General features: G+C 36.0%; 1 long non-coding RNA gene across 1 annotated transcript; it reads right to left on the bottom strand.

Annotated features, from left to right (window-relative positions):
* Nucleotides 1–16,688: 16,688 nt before the first annotated feature.
* On the bottom strand, nt 16,689–18,385 carry LOC138720708 (uncharacterized). The gene is made up of 3 exons (XR_011337456.1): nt 18,053–18,385; nt 17,544–17,605; nt 16,689–16,912 (listed from the first exon to the last, which is right to left on the bottom strand). It is a non-coding gene; the product is annotated as an uncharacterized lncRNA (long non-coding RNA).
* Between the last annotated feature and the right edge of the window lie 3,591 nt (nt 18,386–21,976).

The raw sequence follows: 21,976 nt of genomic DNA, 5'->3' as shown, positions 1-21,976 counted from the left end.
AAATTAGGTAAACAATCACATTAAAGGCAAAAGTCATTAGTGCTCTCTTGAAATGTCAAAATTTAATCTGAATATGTTTTATCCATATCTCAATATTTTTAACAACCTTGAGTTCAATTAAAAGTAAAAACAGCCACATTATCTTTCTGCAGGTAGTTTGTATCAGCAGTCTAATACATAAGAGCCAAACAATGAATCAGAAACAATGATACAGTGAAGGAATAGTATGGGATAACTTACAAAATCGTACAAACAAATCCTTATGGCATCAAGGGCACAGAAGGATCACTTTGACCACTGATCACTCAGAAAAGTATGTTTTCTGTTGAGTAACTAGCCCCTGTTTGTCTTTGTGGTCTTCAGTATGATTATTTCTCTTTTTTTTGTCTGAGAAGAATGGTGCTGTTTTAAATTTATTCTGCACTGATGAGAAAGAGTCTTTGCACTTCAAAGAACAGTGAAATGAGTAATTTATTCACTTATGTTTATGAAGTATTTTGAATTTGAATTTTTCTGCTTTTAAAGTATATAAACAAGGCATGGGGAAAAAGCAAGAGGGCTGATTCAAATGAAGACAGAAATGTAAGGTACTTGTTTGATGTACTGAATGAGTGCCATTTCAACAAAGATCAAAATTAAAACTGAGCAAGGTGTGGTAGCACTGCAACCTCTACTCGAGGAAAAAAAAGAGGGATTTTAAAAGGCATTTATCTACCCAATTTTCTGATGAATCTTAATGGCTTGAGTAGAAGATAAATACAATAGTATGTAGTCAAGAGGGCCATGAGATTTTACTTCTACCTGGAAAAGTGATCCGAAATGTTTTTCAAATCATGAAAGTTATTAAGAATTTTGGATATATACACATATGCACATACATATATATTCATATATATAAACCCAGTACCTTGTTTTTCAGTTATTGGATCAAAAGTTCTAGTATAATAAATATACACAAAAGATGTGCTAACATTGACTTTTTGTGAAGTCAAATATTCAGAGCATCAGTGTCATGATGATGTGTAATGAGTACCCCTGAAATTCATTACTTACTTAGTAGGTTCCTACTAAGGACAAAGTTATTATAAAAAGATTTATTATAAGTGCTGATAATATCAATAAAAATTAAGTAGTAAAATAGCATATCTAGTGAAATAATGGTATGGTAAAATTTAGAAGAATTAGTTTCTGTCATACACTGAACAGCTGTAATGTAAAATTTCTCTGGGGACTGGAAGCTTGAGGACCAGTCATGCATAAACTAAAGCAGCTTATGTGTAGCAAAAGGAATTTCATGGACCTAGGAAACAGTGCAATCATAATGCCAAATTACAATATACCCTGACCTGAGTCAGCTGCACCACACAATATCTGAGATAGGAGTTCTTTCTGTTTCCTGCTGACATAAATCTTGTCTGTTTTCTTAGGGAGAGAAATATGTAGTGACAAGGAGGGGAGCAGTTACATCTTTCAGGGACTTGCAATCTGATTTAGAATTCAGGAATATCAACTGATAGATAAAAACAACTAATCTTCCTTCTCACATGAGTCAGTTAACCAAACACCTTTCTTCCCATAGTTCATTGTATCTGTTGCATCATTGTATTTACTTAGTCAGCAGGTAAAACTTCACACCTGATTTTAGGTTGGTGAGTGAGATGCTGCTTAAGGATTAAATCACCACTTGGCCATGTAGAGAATGTAGAAGCTATTCCTTTTATCCAGACACCTTGTTTGAAGTGTCTGTGGATCAGAAAGGCACAGGCAGTAGATACAGCTGTATAATCAGTTGTGAAAGACATTGCAAGAACATTTTGGTGGCATGTTTTATTGGTTATTTTTCACTTAAGTATACTATACTATAAGCTATATATAAAGCTTGCAGATAACTAAAAATAGTACACAATAATACAGATTCAGGATCCCCCCTCCAAGTGAAAAGTAGCTAGAAAACTCCTGGCAGAGAAAGATCCAGGGAGTGTAGGTTGACAGCCAGCTGGACAGGAGCCAGCAGTGTGCCCAGGTGGACACAAAAGTCAATAGCATCTTGGCTTGTATCAGAAGAGGTGTGGCCAGCAGGACCAGGGAAGTGATTCTGCCCTTGTACTCAGCACTGGTGAGGCTGCACCTCAAATACTGTGTCCAGTTTTGGGCCCCTCAGTACAAGAAAGACATTGAGGTCCTGGAGTGTGTCCAGAGAAGAGCAACAAAGCTGATGAAGGGGCTGGAGAACAAGTTTTATGAGGAGCGGCGGAATGAACTGGGATTGCTTAGCCTGGAGAAGAGGAGGCTGAGGGGAGACCTTATCACTCTCTACACTACTTATAAGGAGGTTGTAGATAGCTGGCTGTTGCTCTCTTCTCCCAAGCGACAGGTGATAGGGCAAGAGAGAATGGCTTTAAGCTGCATTGGGGGAAGTTTAGATTGGACATCAGGAAAAATTTCTTCACAGAAAGGGTTATCGGGTGCTGGAACAGGCTGCCCAGGGAGGTGGTGGAGTCACCATCCCTGGATCTACTTAAAAGGCAGGTAAATGAAGTGCTTAGGGATATGATTTAGTAGTGGACGGGTACAGTTAGAATTGATTATCTCAGAGGTCTTTTCCAACCAAATGATTCTATGATTCTAAGTTTTACCCCCCTTTTGATTAAAACCCCTTTTTAATTTGGTAAGAAAAAGAGCAAGTAACACTTACATGCTAGCTTAGATGGGTTCATCACAATTTCTTGGATCTGTGATCCATATATTAATACTGCACTCTACTACATACATTACAGTGAAGCAGGCAATACTTGAAAGTTGAAAAATACATGCATACATGTATTTAATTGCATTAAGAGATGGTAAATATTTTTGAACTTTGATCACTTTAGTAAAATTTTGATGCTACTTTCCACAGGAAAAACAAAATTCAGGCAAGCCATGAGTGGAATTTGTATTGGTTACTATTTTTACTATCAGGATATTGTTAAGACATTATAATATTTTTAAGCCAGTATTTCAGCCTGCTATAGTTTATTGTACATTAAATGGAACTTGGTTGTTCCTTAAGTCTTGTCCTGGGTGAGATGATAACACTTCTGGTTAGAAATAGGCAGGAGCCAGAATGAGAGCAGAAATTGCAGAATAGTCAGGAAGGGGCTTTATGTATTACTTATAGGGAATGGATGACAAAATCATTTCTAATCAGTGAAGATATTTTTACCAGTTACATAAAATATTAATATGTCTTGAATAAGATGATTCCTATGTGTTATGAATCTACCTGCCATAGAGTGTCAAAGTTTGAAGACATGCTAGGCTAATGCAGAATGCCAAGTGTCATCTTTCAAAGCAAATTCAAATATAGGATCGCTTCTTATAGTAGATTAGAAAAGTAGTCACTAAAGACTGTACCTACAAGAGGGAATTATTACAATTTTTTATTAAGAAATCTCATGGGAGCTGTTTATTTGTTTCCCCTCTGAGCCACCCAGCTGTTCTTTCCATTTGTGGTCTTAGGGCTAATTACATAATGTCCCTAATTTATACTCACTGGTAAATCAGATCAGAGCATTACCTGGAGGGCAAGCTCTAATTAGAGGAGTTTCAGAACAAATTGTCTAAAGAGCTTGTTTAGTGTGATTAAATGCAAATGATGGGCCTCTCACTCTCTCTTCCCCTCCTCCCCTCTTTAGAAACATGAATATTTATTTTACACAAAAACCCTGCAGATTAAAAAAAGAATCCCAGCAATGACAGTTTTAATTAAATGATTATAAAATGAATGGCAATACTACCCAAGAGGGATAACAGAATTCTGTATTTATGTATATGTGCTGCATTCTTTTATTAATTCTTTTACTGCCGTTCATATATTTTAGAAATAATGAAGTCAACAGAAAGTAGCTTACATCATAGGTGAGTGGAAAAGAGTTACATCTGAATCCCTGAATCATATTCTGTCTGCTACATGTTGTCTAGGAATAGAGAAAAACAAACATGAAAAGTATGCAGACATTTTTCTTCTATAGCCTTGGAAATGATACGGTTTCATCTTTATACTGGCATATATTTGTTGAGACATATTACTGAAATCCTTGCTGAGCAGTGGAAAGGACTAAATAGAAGTGACCATCTGTACTTTGGCTGGGGAAGGAAAAGCTCCTCAGTTTATAACACCAGGAATTAAATAACCTGGATGCAGGAGGATCCCCATTTCATGCAAACTCTCTCAAACAGCTGACTGGAGTTTATAAGGAGAACAGTGGGCAGCAAAGCGTGAAGTTGAACAAAAGAAGAGATGTGACTCGTTTGTTTTAGTGGTGGCACAGATTCTGAATGGAGACTTTGGAATCAGATTCATCCACCAACATGCACCAACAGAAAAAGAACTGAGTGGAGTTTTAGGAAATGAATACTGACATTTTAATAGTCTTGTATCTTGTATTGTACTTATGTAAATGTAAATAATCTTTTTTACAAGGGAATGAAGAGGGTGATATATTACCATGCTCTGCCCTGTTCCTGATCCCTTTGAATTCCTTCTGTATTATATGAACTTGATGTTGTCTGATGTTCTACAATTAAATTTCTTGTACTGGGTTGACCTTGAATACGTTGCCTCCATCATTCCACAGCACCAAGTGTAATGCAATGTCAGCCTTCCTGAAGCAGCATCCCACTTTTGTGAAAGGATATCATGCCATTTCTTTTCCCTGATGAAGATACTCTGGATTCCATTTTTTTTTTTTTACCACCTTTGTATATAAAAATAATAAGAATATGTAAACAGTATTTCAAAGGTTATTTTAATATGTATCTACTTTTTTGGTACATTAAGGTTATGTAGTAATTATTAGTTGAAATGATAGCTTTCCTCCCTCTTAATTAAAGACAAAAAGAAACAAATAATGAGAGCAGCATACAGAGCCTTCTAAATGGGTTTTGAGACACTTGGATTTGTTCTTTACTGCATTTAATAGCAAGTACATTTCAAGTCTCCTTAGCTAAACAGCTCTGTTGAGAAAATACTAACCACTTGAAAGCAGTGTATAAACTCCAAAGCGAAAATCCCCCACTACATAGCAGCAAATGCTGCTAGAAGTATGTGACTGCCATGATTTCCGTAACAAAAGGAGTGGTTCATAACACAGGCAAAGATAAATGGAAACAAAATCCTCATGGGGTACTTACTAGTATGTGGTGCCAATCTCCCAGAAGGCTTAAAAAGATTCTCAGAAGGAGAAAAAAAATCTTTACGTCTTTTTTTCAAAAACTGTTTGTGCTTTTCCTTTTGTAAGACAGGTTCATTTCTCCAGATCTCTGGTTATAGCCTTAGCAGACATAGCCTGACTAATATTATTTGAACTAGTGAAGTTTGTTCCCTGTGCATGTATAGGCAGTAAGTAATGCCCCAATAAATTTCTTCTTGAGAGCTGACTGCTATCTTTAATAATAAGTGTACTTGAAAATCTGTATCCATAACCTAGCTCTGATTAGCTGATTTGACCACATTACACAGTTTGTCCCTGTATTAGATATCTAGTGTACAGCAAGGAACAGTTACTTATTATAACTTCCTTTTTATTCCTTCTTCATAGTGTCCCCCCTGTATGACTGGCCAGCTTTGCAGCTCCTAAAAGTGGTTTGTGCTAGTGTCTGAGAAGCTATGATTTACCTCAACGCAGGCCAACTTTGCAGCTGTATGACCGGCCAGCTTTGCAGCTCCTAAAAGTGGTTTGTGCTTGTGTCTGAGAAACTATGATTTACCTCAACACAGGGAACTATGATTATATCGTAGGGGAAACTTGAAGGGTATAGAAGATAAGCGGAAGAAATTTCTCCTCCTCAAATTTTGTACTTCTTTTAGTTGCCTTTGGAGTTCAATGGAGGAGTAGCCAGCATATGATGAAACTCAGCTTGCTATCAGAGCATCATGTTGCTACTAGTGAGTCTTTTCTGCCATGTCTGAAATGTCTGTTTAAAAAAATAATTTGTCATTTGAAGTGCTATGAAAATATAATAATTTTAATTGTTGAAAGATTCAACAATTAAACAATTCAACAGGTACTGGAAACAATGTGAAGAAAGGTGGTCATAAACAGTCACATGCAGTATACTGGTGTGGGAGTAGGGACAGAGGTGGCAAGGGCTCCTGGGAAAAGATTATCTTCTTACTTTCATCTTTCAGCAGCAATGATGGTGCTTCTATCAGCTCTGTGCCAGAGGGAGGCAGGACAGTCATCTCCTACACGGTAGAGATGCACCTACTTCCATACAGACCAGGTAAAATTGTTTGTCAGCAGTATACCACTAGGTATGTCTTCTGCAACTGGCTTGGAGGCTGCCTTCAGGTTTAGGCTTGTGATGTATGGTCAGAGAGAGGTCCTCTGTGTTTTGATTCAGATATATGCATTCTACACATATGCTCGCTTTTCACCCATACAAGGCCATAATAATGGAGATTAGTGACCCATCCAGGTTCAAAAGCCACATGGACAACTAACAGAGAGGAAACAGAGGGTTTGGTGAAGAGTGGTCACTGATATTTTATGCTGAACATCACAAGTTGCCAACAACATCTAATGTGAATGACCTATCCCTACTTTCCATGAGTAATCACATAACTATCTCTATGAACACACAAATGTTTCCCTTGGCTTGAGGATAGCAAGAAAGAACTAAGTATCCTACCACGTGGTCAGCTTTAAATTTAGAGGTAATAAAATCTATCTCTGGAGTAATCATGAGAGCTTGGACATGCTCTGAAGACTGCAAAGGTTTTTATTTCATATTCCTGATGTGATCTTGAGTAAATCCTTTAATCTACCTATGCCTGCATTTTCCTTCCCCAAAGATGATAATAATACCTTTCTCTTCTACATTTATTTCTCTTATCTATGTAAGTTTCTATTAAAGGTACTGTTTATTGGTGCTTGTGCAGAATCTAATGCACTGAGGTCCAATTCTTGGGTCATGCTCTAGACAGTACTGTAATGTAGGTAATAGTAATATTGATCTACTTTTGAGTATTGTAGTATGTATAAAAAGACTGCTTGGAGTGAAGTAGATAATAGATTTATAGTGAATGGAGATTTAAGACTGATATCACAAAGGAAAGTTTTACAGGCATTTTAAAGTGATATTTGAAAGCAATGATTTCAAAGATATAAATAGCAACGTTGGTGAACACTTTTGTTTCCATTATGTGATGATTAGATATTTTTGTCTTTGAAAAATATCTTTCTAAAACATAGATAAAGGACATTAGTGTTCAATGCAATAATGCTACACATAAATTTGTAAAATGCATTTAAACTCCAATTCATAATATTTCATAGCAACTATTTGTAACGTTCATAGTTTGGATAAATGCTGACAACTGTAAAATAAATGATACTTTGAAAGCAGAGGTTTCACACACTGGTCAAAATCAGGTCAAACCTCTTTTTTGACTGCTTCATCCATTAGCCAATTCAATGCACACAGTCAATAGCTAAAACTCAGCTCTACACACCAGAGATTCTGAGCAAGAGAGAGTGACAGGAAGAAAATTTTAATTTTATAACTGATTCACATTCTTTCTGCTAACTGCTCTATTAGGACAAGTGAACTTTAAATTGCTTGATTGAAAAATTATTTTATTTGCTCAAGCCTGAAGTTAAAACTGTGTTCGTTGAGTCCCTGTGCCCAAGAAATAGCCAGAGTTGATAGCCCATAAAATAGACTAACTTTTCAGTGGCATCCTGTCAATACTTCATCATCTGAAAAGATCAGGGAAATTAGAATTACGTGGGTTTGTTTCTTCTTGGAAAAAGATATTATAGAAAGCTAGAACTTTAATTCTGAAAGGATGAGGTAGCATTTATTTGGTTGTGAGGTGGTTTCTTTTGCATTTTAAAATGAAAAATGGTTCATTTTCAAGGGGCAAATATTGCTTACTTTTTGACTGACCAAAGTTTTCAAAAGCAGCTAAGGAGTTTGTCTGCAGAACTAGATTGCCAGTTGGATACTTCAATATTTAAACAACCTGCAATCACCAGGTTTGTTGTAAATATTTGTCACTAAATTGCATACTATATTTAGTAGACATTTAAGATTATAGTACTCCATATTATACATACTATGCAATTTAATCCATATTTTCATTTCCGCATACACCTTAGGTGAAAGTTCTGTTGAATGACTGTACGTGAATTAATGGGCTCTTCACTACTGTTGGTGATTCAAGGCTCCAAACTTATTGTTATACATAAAATACCATCACTTTTCTTTCAACTTCTCTGTTAACCCACTGTGAGCTTTTAAATGAAAAGGGAAGAGTATGTCTTATAGAGTATCAAACCTGGCAAATTGGAGGCCAGATAGTGGCAGCTCATAAATTAAATCCCTTGCAGTATTCTGAGAAGGAATCTTCAGGGAGCATCAGTTTTACAAATAGTAGTTTAAAAATGCTTTACTGCGCCTGTTGGAAAAAATAAATCTGATTATCTTAAAAATAACTGTCTGTTTACATTCAGTCATCAGCCAATTAACACTGCTAATGAGCTTTCTCTCTTAGCAATTAAAACTACAGTTATTGTGCAAACTCAGCTTTTTTCTCATGCATCTTTGCAAGTTACAAAGTTCTAATAAGGTCTTTTTTTGGTGATTTTCTAATCTTCTTTCAGAGAGGTGACATAATAAGAATCCTAGTCAAACTACTACAGGAATTCTGAACCACAAAATGATTTAGGCTGGTAGGGACCTCCAGAGATCTCTAGTCAAAATCCTGCTGAAGGGAGTAGGGCTAACTTCAGAGTTAGATATGACTTTTCTGAATCTTACCGAATTTTGAATGTATTTGGGGTTGGAGAGTCTAGGACATTTCTCATAAATCATTTGCACTGCATATCCATGCTTATTGTGATTGTTTTAACTTGTACCTCATCAGAATTTCCCTTGTTTCAACACATGACTTGTAGCCAGTAAAGTCTGTTCCAGCCTGCAATTATATCCTCCTTAATCAAACAAGACTTATTCTCTTACATTCTCCTCCTGGACTGTATGCTTCATATGCCTGTTAGGCTTGCTCCATTTGGTCAATATTTATTATCTATTGGGGATCTCAAAATTGAGAAAAGATGATGTGATCCCCCAAGTGTCTCAGAAAGGGGAATACTCCTTTTGATCTTGTAGTCATCCACAACCTTATGTGGGGCATCTCTGAACACTCTCACTGGTCTTTTCCTTTTTGTGGCACTGGATCCAGCCAGGCTTGACTTCAACCAGAAGCCTCTCAGCAACTCTTTTCTTGCTTCACCTTCTGCCAGATGCCTCTGCAGATTCTCCAAATGACCTTTTATTTATGAAATACAGCTTCAACTATCTTGGTCTGCCTCTCATTCATGTACAGCCTCCATCTCTCCCTGCTGGGAGGTGCTTCATCTGTTGTGTCCATATCTCTACTGGAGGTCCTCTTCCCAGCCTCCTTCCCTCTTCTCCTTAGGGAGGAGCTCAGCCAACCCCTGGAGCCCAAGACATTGGAGCTCCCTTGTGGCCCAGACTACTGCAGCATGAGGGATGATGCTTTAGGCTGTGCCCAGGACTATACTCCCTGGCACATCCACACCAGCCTTCTTGGGCAGTCAACCTCCATCCAGAACCTCTGAACTCAATGGATACCCACAGCCTATCGTCTCTAATAGTTTTCCTTGGGGTAGTGGAGATAGAGGAAGATGAAATCTCTCTTTAATGTTGTGATTCCCCTGCAACCCAGGACTGAATACAGGCAGTAATAAGTTAGGAAAATAAACCCCAAACAATCTAAACAACCAACAACCTAATCTAATTGAAAGGAAATTATGTGTCTGGGTGAATTCTGGCTTTCTTTGAAGGAATAGCAAAAATCCCAATGACTTCATTGGAGTAAGACTTACCCATGTTATTTATGGAAAATCCTTTCACTGGTGAGCATCTGAGATCTGAAATAGCCTGTAGCCTCTGACATGAAATTCATATAATAAAACCAAATAAAATTGTCTTTCCTCCCTAAGGATGTGTGCCTTTAATAACTTAATGGCAAATACATTACATGCAAGTCTTCTACTAAATATAAATGGTAGATTTATTAGGTTGGCTATTGAACATAACTTTAATAACAATTGATTATTAAAGACATTTTAATTTCCCTATCATTAGCTATTCATGGTTCTTACACACTCCTGTTAATTGTTCTGGAATATAATTAATCCATTTAAATTAAGTTGCTCTGTGATCAATAATGATGTTTCTGTGCCACATGAGGGTCAGGAAAAATCCATGAAATAGGGAACAAAAAATAACTGAATTGGGAGAGGCAAGGAGAAGAAAGATATTTTACAAAGTACAGGAGTGACCGCTTGATCTTAATACCTTTCTCTAATGGAACACAAGGGATTGGTGGCCATATCATTTTTAAAACAAAAAGATTAAGTTGCATGAATGATGCTCGACCTATTTACTTCCTAGCCATGGGAAAATCTGTAGAAATTTGGCTCACTAAGGTTCAGATAAAGGTTAAGTAGTAAGAATGTAGAAGAAGGTAGAAATAACTATGAAGTTAATCTAGCTCAGAAAATGGCTACAAAGGCTATTTATTAATTACTGTGGTGATAAGCCAAACATACCTATGACAAGAAGAAAAGAAAACAACTGTTATGATGGATTTCAGAAATCATTTGTCATGGTCTACTTCACCTTTCTTTTAAGGATTACCTCTACTTGAACTAAAGGTGATGCATGGATCTTTCAGGTAACAGCAGATTTTGTGAGACTTTCCTAGCTGCTAACCTAAGTAAAGACAGACTATATCTGTATACTTTCCTCTGTTAGAAGAACCAGTTAGCTTGTAGGATTATACTGTGGCATACATACAAGCTGCTTGTTCTTCATTCAGTCATATCATTCATCTGTGGAAACTTCAGCCAGTTCAAAAGCCAAGATTCCTTTCAGTACAGGAACAGAGGTGATGTCAGAGCTGATCTCATCCCACGATCACGCAGGGACATGATCTAGGAACGGATCCAAACTCCAGAGCCTGGAGGCACTTCTAGGTCCTCTAGACAAATACAGCCTCATCTAAAGCTGTATATAGCAACTGATGCTATGTTTTGAAAGGTGTTCTTCTGAGATTAAGCATAAAGACCTGTGGTTTCAGGGTTTTTGGCTAAGGCTATTGAAACTTTCAAAATGCCTTAATTCCTTTTGCACTGTTCTTTAAAATATATTCTGGCTTGCTAGAACCTGCTCTTGCAGACCTCTGTGTTCATGCATGACCAGGTTACAACTAGCCTTTTGAGAATTCAACGATCATCTTTCTTACACCAGTATCTATTCCAAATTTCAACATACTAGTAATTTACAGTTATAATCTATCTAGACTGTCGTAGTAAAACCCTTCAAAAAGAACAAGAAAAAGAAAAAATCAAAAGCCCTACAGATTCTAATGGCAGGACAATATTTTATGTCTTACATAAGTATAATACTAAAAGCAAAATGTTGCACTATTGAAAAAAATGGTAGTAGATAAAGTATTCTTTATTTGGTAGAAACTGGACCTACCAAATCACTGAATATGCATCCCCTTTCCTCTTGTCCCCTTGGTGCATCACAGCCTGTGAGAACCTAGTGTTTAAATGACAACCACTTTATAACCAGATGCTATTCTCTAGTAGGCTTTGGTACATTGAATCCTTTTTCAAGATGCAGAATTCCAGTGAACCGCTATCTGTGATATTTTAGTTTTGGAACTTGGCTAGCGTGTGTTCAGAAATAGTCTGACAACTTTAGAATATTTTAATGTATGATTTTGATGCCAGCACTGTGTTAGAAAGTCTGTTCTGAAACTACTGGACCTTGAGGGAAGTTAATTAATAGAAATGAATGCATTGATAAGTAAGGAAGATTTCATTCCACCAAATCCTTCTTCAGACCAGCCAATCCAAGGAATTTAGATCTGATCAGAGATTTCAGTTTAATTTCTTTTGTGGTGTTTTAAGCTTTATAGATATTTCAGTGAATTGGTTTTACACCTGCTTTTTCTTGCCCTCTTCCATGAAAGTTTCTTAAGTGTTAAGTACCAACAATGAGAACAAAGAAAACTGTGTGAAGTGGTATTTCTTAAGGTTATTGGTGTGCTTAAAACTAACTTTAATTAGGTGGATTTGTAAAAAACAAATAGATTTTTTAAAATATAGTTTATTGAAACAGTTTTAACCTTCATTATTGTCATAAAAAAAAAATTATTCCTTCACCAAAACTGTTTTGAGCTTAAAGCTCAACTCTGCTTGAACTATTTGGAAAAAAAATCTGCCAGGTTTCATCTTAATCCCTCTCTGCATATAAAACCTGGATCATGTTTTGATACTTCTAGAGCGTATTGAGAAAAAGAGGTCCAACGTTCAAATTTATGAGAAAACTACCCTGTCTTCTTTTGTAAGGATTTTCTCTCTCGATCTTTTACTGACTTTATATGACCTTGAACAAATAAATCAATTGAAAATTTTTTATGCTAAATTTTGCCTAAATATAAGAATGATGTACTACACTATCAGGAACACTATGTGTCTAAGTAATTAATTTATTTTAAACTTCTATTTTAATTTTTCAGAGATAGCAGTAAATGAGTGTTACAATTTTCCAGCTATAATAATTTCACAGTGAGAAACAGAGATACGACAGTCTCACTTCAGATATTCGTTCCTATTTTAAAATCAGTTCACATGAACCAAGCTTATGCCCTCTTTATTTTCTCCAAGTGCTCATTCACTGAGGCACTTTATCTGGATAGGCTTAGCTAGATAGATGGTTTGTGAATCCTACATTTAACATATATACAAAATGAGCATTCACTACTGACATTTTTAACACAGACAGCCAATCAGATATTGGTAGCAATTTTGTGTAAATCAATTGACCAATCACATCTAACAGTTTAAACAGCAAATATAACGGGGGACAGTCTGACATGTTTGAATAGTCCTTTTGTTTGCTACACTTAGGCTCACATAGAAAGCTGCTATTCAGGGTAAGTGACAGTACTGGCTGAAGGCTAATCCACATTTTCTACAGACATGACCAAGCTATAAAAATTAAGGAATAATAATTAATTGGATAATTTAAAATACGTATCTAATAAAGATATTAGTAATGGTCAGGGGTCTCTCATCAGCAGAAAAAATTAGATCATTGCAGAATAATTCACTGTGAATTATTCACGCAGCTGTAGAAATGATTCAGACTGACAGATTAATGGGTTGTACATGCCCATAAAAACAGGATATTGGCCACTCTTCATTATCCTTTGTGTGTTACACATTTTATGGCTTTGACTGAGATTCTACAAGTACATGCAAAGCAATGAATGCTAGCCAGTGGACTGATCTGTAATTTTCCTGCAAGAACAAAATTAAAGGATATGACCCAAGAGCAGCAACTGACTGAAGAAAGAAATGGAAATCATATTCTCAGTTAACATTGAATTTGTCAACTGAAAAACACATTATGTATTCTTTGGCTTCAGTTTTATCAGAGATGTGAATAAACATTCAGAGTCAGCTGCATTTTTTTCTTCTAGTCAAGTAAAACTGCTTAGTAATAAATAAACAGGCACAGGAAGTGGATCATCCTTTTTTATTGCAATCCAGAGCAAACTTCCAATCGTTAAATTAGTGTGAAATGATATGCTGTGAAACTAGTGACAGGGACATAATATTTTTCTAAAATAATAGGTTTTGGAACTGACATGTCCCTCCTTCTTCATGTAAGAATAATAATATTTCTGTAGTTTTAGATAGATATTTTCTGTTGAAGTTACAGTAATATTCGTCTCAGTCAAGTTTAACCTGATGGATTTATGAAAAGTTCCTTTTAATTTTTAGTATGAAGAATTTCTTTTATCAAAAGTAAGCTTTTGTACTGGCAGCTTAACAGTTTAGTGAGTTTAAGTATCACTAAATGAAATATAGTCTTCAAAAAGACGGAAAGTAATTCTGTTTTTCTTATTTGAATATGTAGCAGCTCCTTTTAAAACACCACAGGTGATATCCTGTGATCAAGTAGTGTCTATCAAGTGGCTTACTGTAAACAGAAATTTTATAGTACTCTTATTTGGATAGCAGAAGCTAGATTTGTAGACACATTGCACTGTATTTCAGCTGCATGATGCAATGAAGGTTTTAAGCAAAAAAGTAGCACACAATGTTGGACCTTTTAGATTTTTATTTGTGCTCTTCTGAAGACATCCCAGTAGGATTTGATACTTCTGCTTTTTTTTGGGGTGGGGGTGGGGTGGGGGGTGGGTATGCTGGCTGTGCTAGGTACCTTCTAGAAAAAAGAAAACTGATTAAATACTTTAGTCTCATTCCTCATTCTTTGATATGTTCTTCATCCTGCCATAACCCTTGGGGTAGATTATTAATCCAGGTAATTTCATTTACATAGAGTTCCAAAGGAGTTTTACTTCTTTTAGAGACAGGAATGCAGAAATGAGTCCAATCTTAAAGATCTTGTGGTCTCTTACTGTGAATTTAAGAATCCTTGGGCCACAGAATGCAGTAATTATGGTAGATAATCATATGCATGGACCTCAAAGTCTACTTTTCTTTAGGAAACATAGGCAGCAGGCATGATTTCACTTACAGTTTACGTACTCAGCTCCAACAGTGTTTTACAATTCTTGTTTAATTCCTAAGGAGTCTCGAGATGCATGGATATATTTGTTCATAAAGTTAGCTTCTATGCACAGGCTGATCCAGTAAGTATTTATACGTACAGAAAATTCCTTTAAAAATCAGTGTATAAATAAAAGTGGGAGGATATGGTCAAGGTATTTTTTATAATAAACTCATGATTGGAGAAGTTGTGTGGGAAGTACTAAACATTGGTGCTCTTCTCACACTTCAAGCACTCAAACCCATATCTTCCACTTCAATCACTACATTTTCTTCCAGAGTGATTTTCAAAAGAGTATTCTGGACACATTCTCTGCTTCTCTTGTCCAAGCTAGTTCATTGCACAACAATCTTAAATCGATATTAGAATAAAAGGGGGACTGCTTATGTGTTTTTAAGTACAGTAACATCCATAAACATTAGTGGGCAGCAAAATGAGAATCTGGAGTCATAATCTCCATGCTCTCTCTCAGGAATCACACTTCCAGTTCCTGTAAAATTCAATGGTGAATGAGATAAAAACTTTGAGGTCTTTTTGAAAATTAAAACTTGGTCCTGAGAAACAGAGGAACTCACTTTCCTTGCAGTGCCTAGGAGAGCTGCACACACACTGAATAATGTAACAGGTGGTGTGGGCGGGTGTACATGTTCAGGCAGAACATCCCAGTGCCACTGCTGGTTCACAATGAAAATTCATTCCCAGACATGTCTTTTCCACACAGACTTTTTAACAGATTCCTCCTAACCTGAACATGTTGAGCACAAAAGAATCTCATGCATCACGCTGTTTATCCTTGACCTTTCCTGTTGGGTTCAGAAAGGTATACATCTTCTATTTTCTCTTGGAAAATTCTAATTAAAAAAGAAGACAGAGATTTAAATGTGTGAAAATTTAATAGAGTTTCCCAGTGTAGTAATTATACATTATGTCATCTTGGATAAATTTTGACTGAATTAGCTTTTGCAGAATGCCCACCAGACTTGCTTTCACAGGCTGTTTTGCCATCTGCACTATTAAAACATCCCTACTAAGTGTGCATAGTGCCTAATCTTTCTCTACTGATTACAAATTGTCCATAATGCACAACCTGAAATAGAATTACAGGAATTAATTTTTAAAAGTTAAATTTGCAAATTAATTATACAAAAAACAAAATAATATTTCTAGTTGTATTAATTGTAAACTGGAAATGAAGATTATGCTGGTCACAGACACTAATAAAGATCGGGTACTAATAAAGTACAAACATTTGACTCATGAGAGTTCAGGAAAGTTTTGATGTGTTTATATTGCAAGTCTGACAGAAGCTCTTGCATTCTTCTGGAAGTCTGGTTGGAAAATCCCATTGCATTGTTACTGCCCTCTCACTGGAGCTGAATGATGCATATTCATAGACTAAACAAAAATTACCACGAAAGCTACTCTTTAAACCAAATAACTCTTCTTCTAGATACCCAGAAGGGAGAGTTTTGCTCTTTTCCTGTATTCCTCTTAACAATGATCTTGTTATAAAATATTCATCATTTTTGTCTTTGAAAAATGAAAAAAAAAGTAAGGGAGAGTCTAGAAACTACTGCCTCAAAACTGGATGTATAGGTTTAAATCTTGGCTGTGACCAGCACATTCTCCCTGTTCAGAGAAATGACATATATCTTGTCCTGCAGTTCAGTTTCCTCCTCATTGATACTTATACCTATCTCATGGAAAGTATGGTTCCTGAATTAAGACAGGGGGTAATAAATAGTCACAGAGAGCTAACTCATGGTCAGCTTTGAAGCAGTTGAAGGCAATGAAGTCAATGTGTTGCTAGAATGCCATTCATGATATATTTCCTGTGTGAGGGTCTCTTCTGCAACAACAACAACAAAACAAACAAACAGAGAAACAAAAAAAAGCCACTGGGGATTCTAATCAAGGTCTGGATTCCTAAAATAAAAATTTTTAGTCTTTTTACATATCTATTTATAAGTAAATAAGACATGGAAGTCAGAGAAGTAGAAGTCAGGAAACGCTCATTCTTTTTTAAATATCAGCTGTATAAAACCACAAAGGGTATTGGAAGTCCTGGCTTGAACTGGTATTGCCATGATTTCCAGGCTTATTTTAGCAAAACTGAAATCTGAAACCTTATGAACATTCTTTAGTTTGAAATCCCAGTCCTGTCACCTTGAGATTTGCTCTGCAATGCAATTTACATCATGTGAGTACACCAAGCCGCAACAGCTGGGGGCCCGAACCACTGCAAAAGAAAATGGGCATATGTTATCATAGTTTGACAACGGGCTTTTGGAACTATAATAATTTACTATAATTCAGACATTCAATATAATGCCTTCAAATTATGATTTTGGATGCATAAAGTGGTTCTTTTGAAAATTACTGATTCCATTTTTAGAATAGTGAAAGAAATGACATTTCCTGATTACAGACCCAGTGCCTACCTTGCGGAGCTGTATGCTGTATATAATCTTATTCTGCACTTTTTTCCCCTCTGTGTCCATGAAAATGTCTCAAAAGCTGAATGTCTGAACATTTTATTCCACAACAAAATATAGGGAAAAGAGTCTGTTCTGATTTTTAAGGTAAAAAGTCCCATACTAAAACTGTTCTTGAGGGAGTAAAGACAAACCTTCTCAACACTTAGTAAGCATCCTTGCATTCCTCTGAATAATTTTTATTTTATTTTATTTTATTTTATTTTATTTTATTTTATTTTATTTTATTTTATTTTATTTTATTTTATTTTATTTTTTATTTTTCATGGCTGTTTACAGAAAAACAGTAATGAAGAGTGATTGGGAGATACATAATCATACCTCATCCATTTGATAGTAGAAGAATAGCGCATTGATCAGCATGTGCCTTCTTACCTTGTGCATACAAGGACATCGTGGTGGCATATTTCCTTTCTCTTGCGCTTTGCATACTGCACCTATCAAGAAGAAATAAGGACTAGCCAGCTCAAAACGCAAAAGAGGCTGTTTCAGCAATAGGAAGATGACTCAATAGGGAAATGAGGCAGTAACCATTCAGTGTTTATCTCTTCATAACGATACAGACAGCTAACACTCACTCAGAAGCACTAGGTGTGGCAGTTGTGAACTCTCTGCCTCTTATCTTGAATCCAATCCAAACAGCAGCTTTTAAAAATGTTACCAAATAAGGCAAGGCATTTAAAAAGTCCAAATGAACTGCACCTGTAGCTGCCTTTCCTTCAATAGGTCTAAATACTGGGGAAGGAGCTTGCTTAATACTAAACTTGAAATAACTGGTCTGTAACTTGTTTTCCATGACTAAAATGGACGGAGGAAAAATCCAGTTCAGGATAGTGCAAGGCAGAGCATTGTTTCATAAATACTTATGACCTCTGATTATTTACCTCATATTATTGTCCACAAGGCAAGAAGGTCATATGTATTCCAAATGAGAAGAGCAGCAACACCACAAAGGAAAGCAGATTCTTGAGTTTGGGGAAAGCCATGAGCAATGATCAGGATATCTTGTCTCTCTAAATTCCTAAGATTGGTTCTTTCTGAGCACCTCAGGAGACCGTCAGCAGAGGGAAGCTAAAAAAGAAACAGAGGAAATCAAGTAAATGGAGGACTCGATGATCCGGTGGGTCTCTTCCAACCTGGTTATTCTGTGAACATGCTGATTCATCCTTTAAAAACTCCATAGTGACCCTGGTAAATCCAGTAGCAGCAGCAGGGATTTTCCATGGGTTCTTTGAAAAGAAGAGAAATAAAGTCCTTATTTGCAGCTATCGCCTAGACATGCCTCAGAGCTGGGCCTTTCCCAGGGTTTCTGAAAGCCTTCTAATCCTGGCTTCCACCTGCTCCAGCACATCACATTTCACAGCTCAGTAAAACTCTATCTTTAGCTTCTCACTAGTGGGACATTTTAGGCTAGGCAGAAGAGGATTAAACAGGCCAGCACAGATTTAAGTGCAGCCTGCAACTGCTCACAAATGTATTAGCTGCATAAGCTGTGAGCATTGGCAAGAACATAAAACGTGATTGTTGCTTTGCACTATTTTTGATTAACTGGTTTCTGTTAAGACATGAAGGAAGAGTATTTCTAGCTAAATAACAGTGATAATAGTTGCAATAAAACTTCATTACACCATTTCTGTATAATCTAGCATTTGTTTGAAGAAGGGCCCTATAAAGAAACATGAGGGAATAGATGGCTCAACTGAAGAAAATATGCCATTACTACTGTAATGCCAAAGTGACATATGCCTGACAAGTCTAGCTGGTTAAATCAAAGTGTGGGCATGAGGAGCTTTTAATACTGATCTTTCTCATTTTACAGTATTAAAACATTTGTCCCTAAAATCACAGTGATTTACTTCATTAAATGTCATGCAATTTCTTCATTGTGGAGTCATAGCAATGAAAAGAAAATTATTTTATTCTATGTTATTTTTTTCTATAAAATTTTGAATGGGGTGTTGGGATCTAGAAATTATTTACAGGAATCCTCAAGAGCAGGTGACTTAAATTGGAAAGACTATTATTGCTATGACTGGCTGCACTATTCATATGCAAGCATCTTTGCCTTTGTGAGAATGAGGTTCCTTGTACAAGATACTCACCTTTTAGAAAATGTCATTCTTTTGGAACCAAGATGCATACTCACTCAGAACTTGAATTTGAGAGAGTATTATGCTGTACCTGGAATCTCATGCTAGAAAAACATGAAGGCATCAGGTGGGACAAGGGAAAGTAAGGGCCAGTCTGAAGGAAACATTAGCAGCCTGTGGCCAAGGGTTACAGAAACCCAGAGTATAAAACTTTCATTGAACCTTAATTTTACAAAAATTATTTAGGGGACAGATCTATTTTCAGATCCATGGTGTGGGCTTCTAATTTCTGCAAATAACAGAACTCCACTGGTGGGAACTGAAATATAACATGTTTATAGTGGTAGAAATATTCTAATTCGGGCTTGTTAATTCCTCTTTTTCTCTTCAGAGTTGCAAAGTGAGAGACGTGTTTCTTTGGGGTGACATTTTTACTGCATTTTCTTCAGTAATTTGATTTTTTTTTTAATTTTTGAATTTTTTTTTCCTGCCTTTGTAAAGTGTAAAGAAAATATATAGTGTGGAACTATCAGGTAACAGAAAAAAACATTTTATATTCTAAAAATATTTCATTTTTTTGTGTGAATCCACAACTAAAAACCAGACTGATTTTAAACATGTACTTTGTAATGAGGACACAGTTTTTCCTGGTCTGAAGAGAGATAGGGTTGAAATAATTTCTACACATCTATTTAATAATAAGAAATTGTTAATATGAAGTACAGTGATTACTGTGTTTCTTTAGGCAGCTATGACAAATTCAATTATCTTTAATGAGCACAAAAGAATTAGAAATGAGGAAAAAAACTCAAAAATATTGCATAATATTTTTCCCCTCAAACAACTAACCCTTTGAGCAATAAGACTTCAACTTCTGTTTAACTTGCATTTGGCTACTTTATGATGGTAAATAATACGTCCTTTTATGTACTTCTTCCATTGCTGATAGGAAATAGTCCAATTATGACACAAAATTTGTTCTTGTTGCAGGGCTAGATGAGTTAAATTGTGAAGCCTGAGTTACCCAGGAAGTCAGACTTGATTGGCCAAAATTGCTTTCTGCTTATAAATCTATAAATTTTAAGACAGTTGGTTCACTGTCCCAAATCCTGTCAAAGTCATCTTGATTTTTAAGAGTAAGTGCTCAGAGCTTCACTCAGGTGGAATCTGATGTGCAGCTATTGCTGTTGTGGATCGACATAAGCCGTGCAATTACATATGCATTTGTGCCATAGCTACACATAAACAACCATGATACATGTTAGAATGATTTTATCTGAAGTAAATCTTGCCTTTGGAGCAACAAAGACTGTATGCAGACACTGCATCATCTCTGCCTAGAGGAGCAGTGAGAGCAGGAAAATAGGGCATGACACCAACTGTTTGTCTTCTACATACAAATGCTTTTGTCCAGCCCTTATGAGTCATTATGAGCATGGTTCAGACCTAATAAAATTTTTAATTGTTGCTTGAAGCAGTGGGTTTTGCATAGTGAGACCTTCAGGGCAAGTAATTCAGGATAATCCACAGTAAATTCTGTGTGAATTTGCCCTATCTCATTGCATTGTTCAACTCTGTCCACAACCCATGCTGCAAGACTTGTCAGAATTGTTTAATTTATCAGTTGGTACAGGCAGTAGTGTGAGACCAGATCTCCTCCTCTGAGAATGCAAATATTGTCTTTCTATAGAAAGCAGTTATTATTTAGGGAAGTACAGGGAGGTTTGGATATTTGGAATGTGTTTAGCAAGACATAGTATTATCAATTTACATAAAGTTTCCTCACTTTGTGTGTACTGCCATATTGATTTACTCTCTGCAATGAAAGACTAGATACCCACGTGAATGTTGTTGGCATAGTAATAATTTTCTTAATTTATGATTATGTTGGTCAAGTCACAGATATAGTGGATGTCTCAGATAGTGTTAACATTCTTCACAGCATTATAAACACTCAAACTCCTTTTTCTAGTGCCAAGACTACCACCTAGCTCCTCATCAGGCTCTTTGTACAAGTATCACACTTGAGTTAAAGCTGAAGACTTATGCTGATGGATATTAACTTCAACATCATCTCTATGCTGTGCCTTTAAGTATATAAAGTGGGAGACAGTCTTTCTTAAGGGGCATGGGGACTCTTCTTTCTAGTTCTTTACCTTTCTTGTCATATTTTGTCAACTTTCTTTATAATTGCACTCAATTTATGTGTATGATTTGAAAAGCAAAAGTCAAATTATTCTTTCAAATCCATTCATCCATGAATCCATCCCTTTAAAGTGATGTTACTAATTTGATTATAAAACCACTAAGCAACAAAATGCTTATCTTATCATTTGATCATATTCATAATATCTTAAATAAGTAAGTTGTTGATGATCTATATAGCAGAGAAAATGAAGCTGGTTACCCACCAAAATCTTTCTCAGAACAAAGTTTTTAAAAACTTGTGGGAAAATTAATTATGAGAATGGCAGCTGTTACTAACAAATAGACAGTAAACTCATTTTCCAAACTGATAGTACCCCATTAAAGCAGTAAATAGCTGTATGCAGACAGTTTTGGATGAAGAATTTGGTCATAATTTTTGAAACCTCAGAAGAAAGCAGAATAATTTGTACATTAGCCTTTAGCCTTCGGGAAGCAATTGTGGAAAGAGTTAGATTGGAACTTCAAATTATTTTCTTGCGTGTGTGGTGTTGAAAATCTTGTGCACTGAAG

This window comes from Phaenicophaeus curvirostris, chromosome 5 (assembly GCF_032191515.1).
Source record: "Phaenicophaeus curvirostris isolate KB17595 chromosome 5, BPBGC_Pcur_1.0, whole genome shotgun sequence".
NCBI classification, from domain to species: domain Eukaryota; kingdom Metazoa; phylum Chordata; class Aves; order Cuculiformes; family Cuculidae; genus Phaenicophaeus; species Phaenicophaeus curvirostris.
Note: the sequence above shows the minus strand (reverse complement) of the source record. Positions and strands in the feature narration are given on the sequence as shown.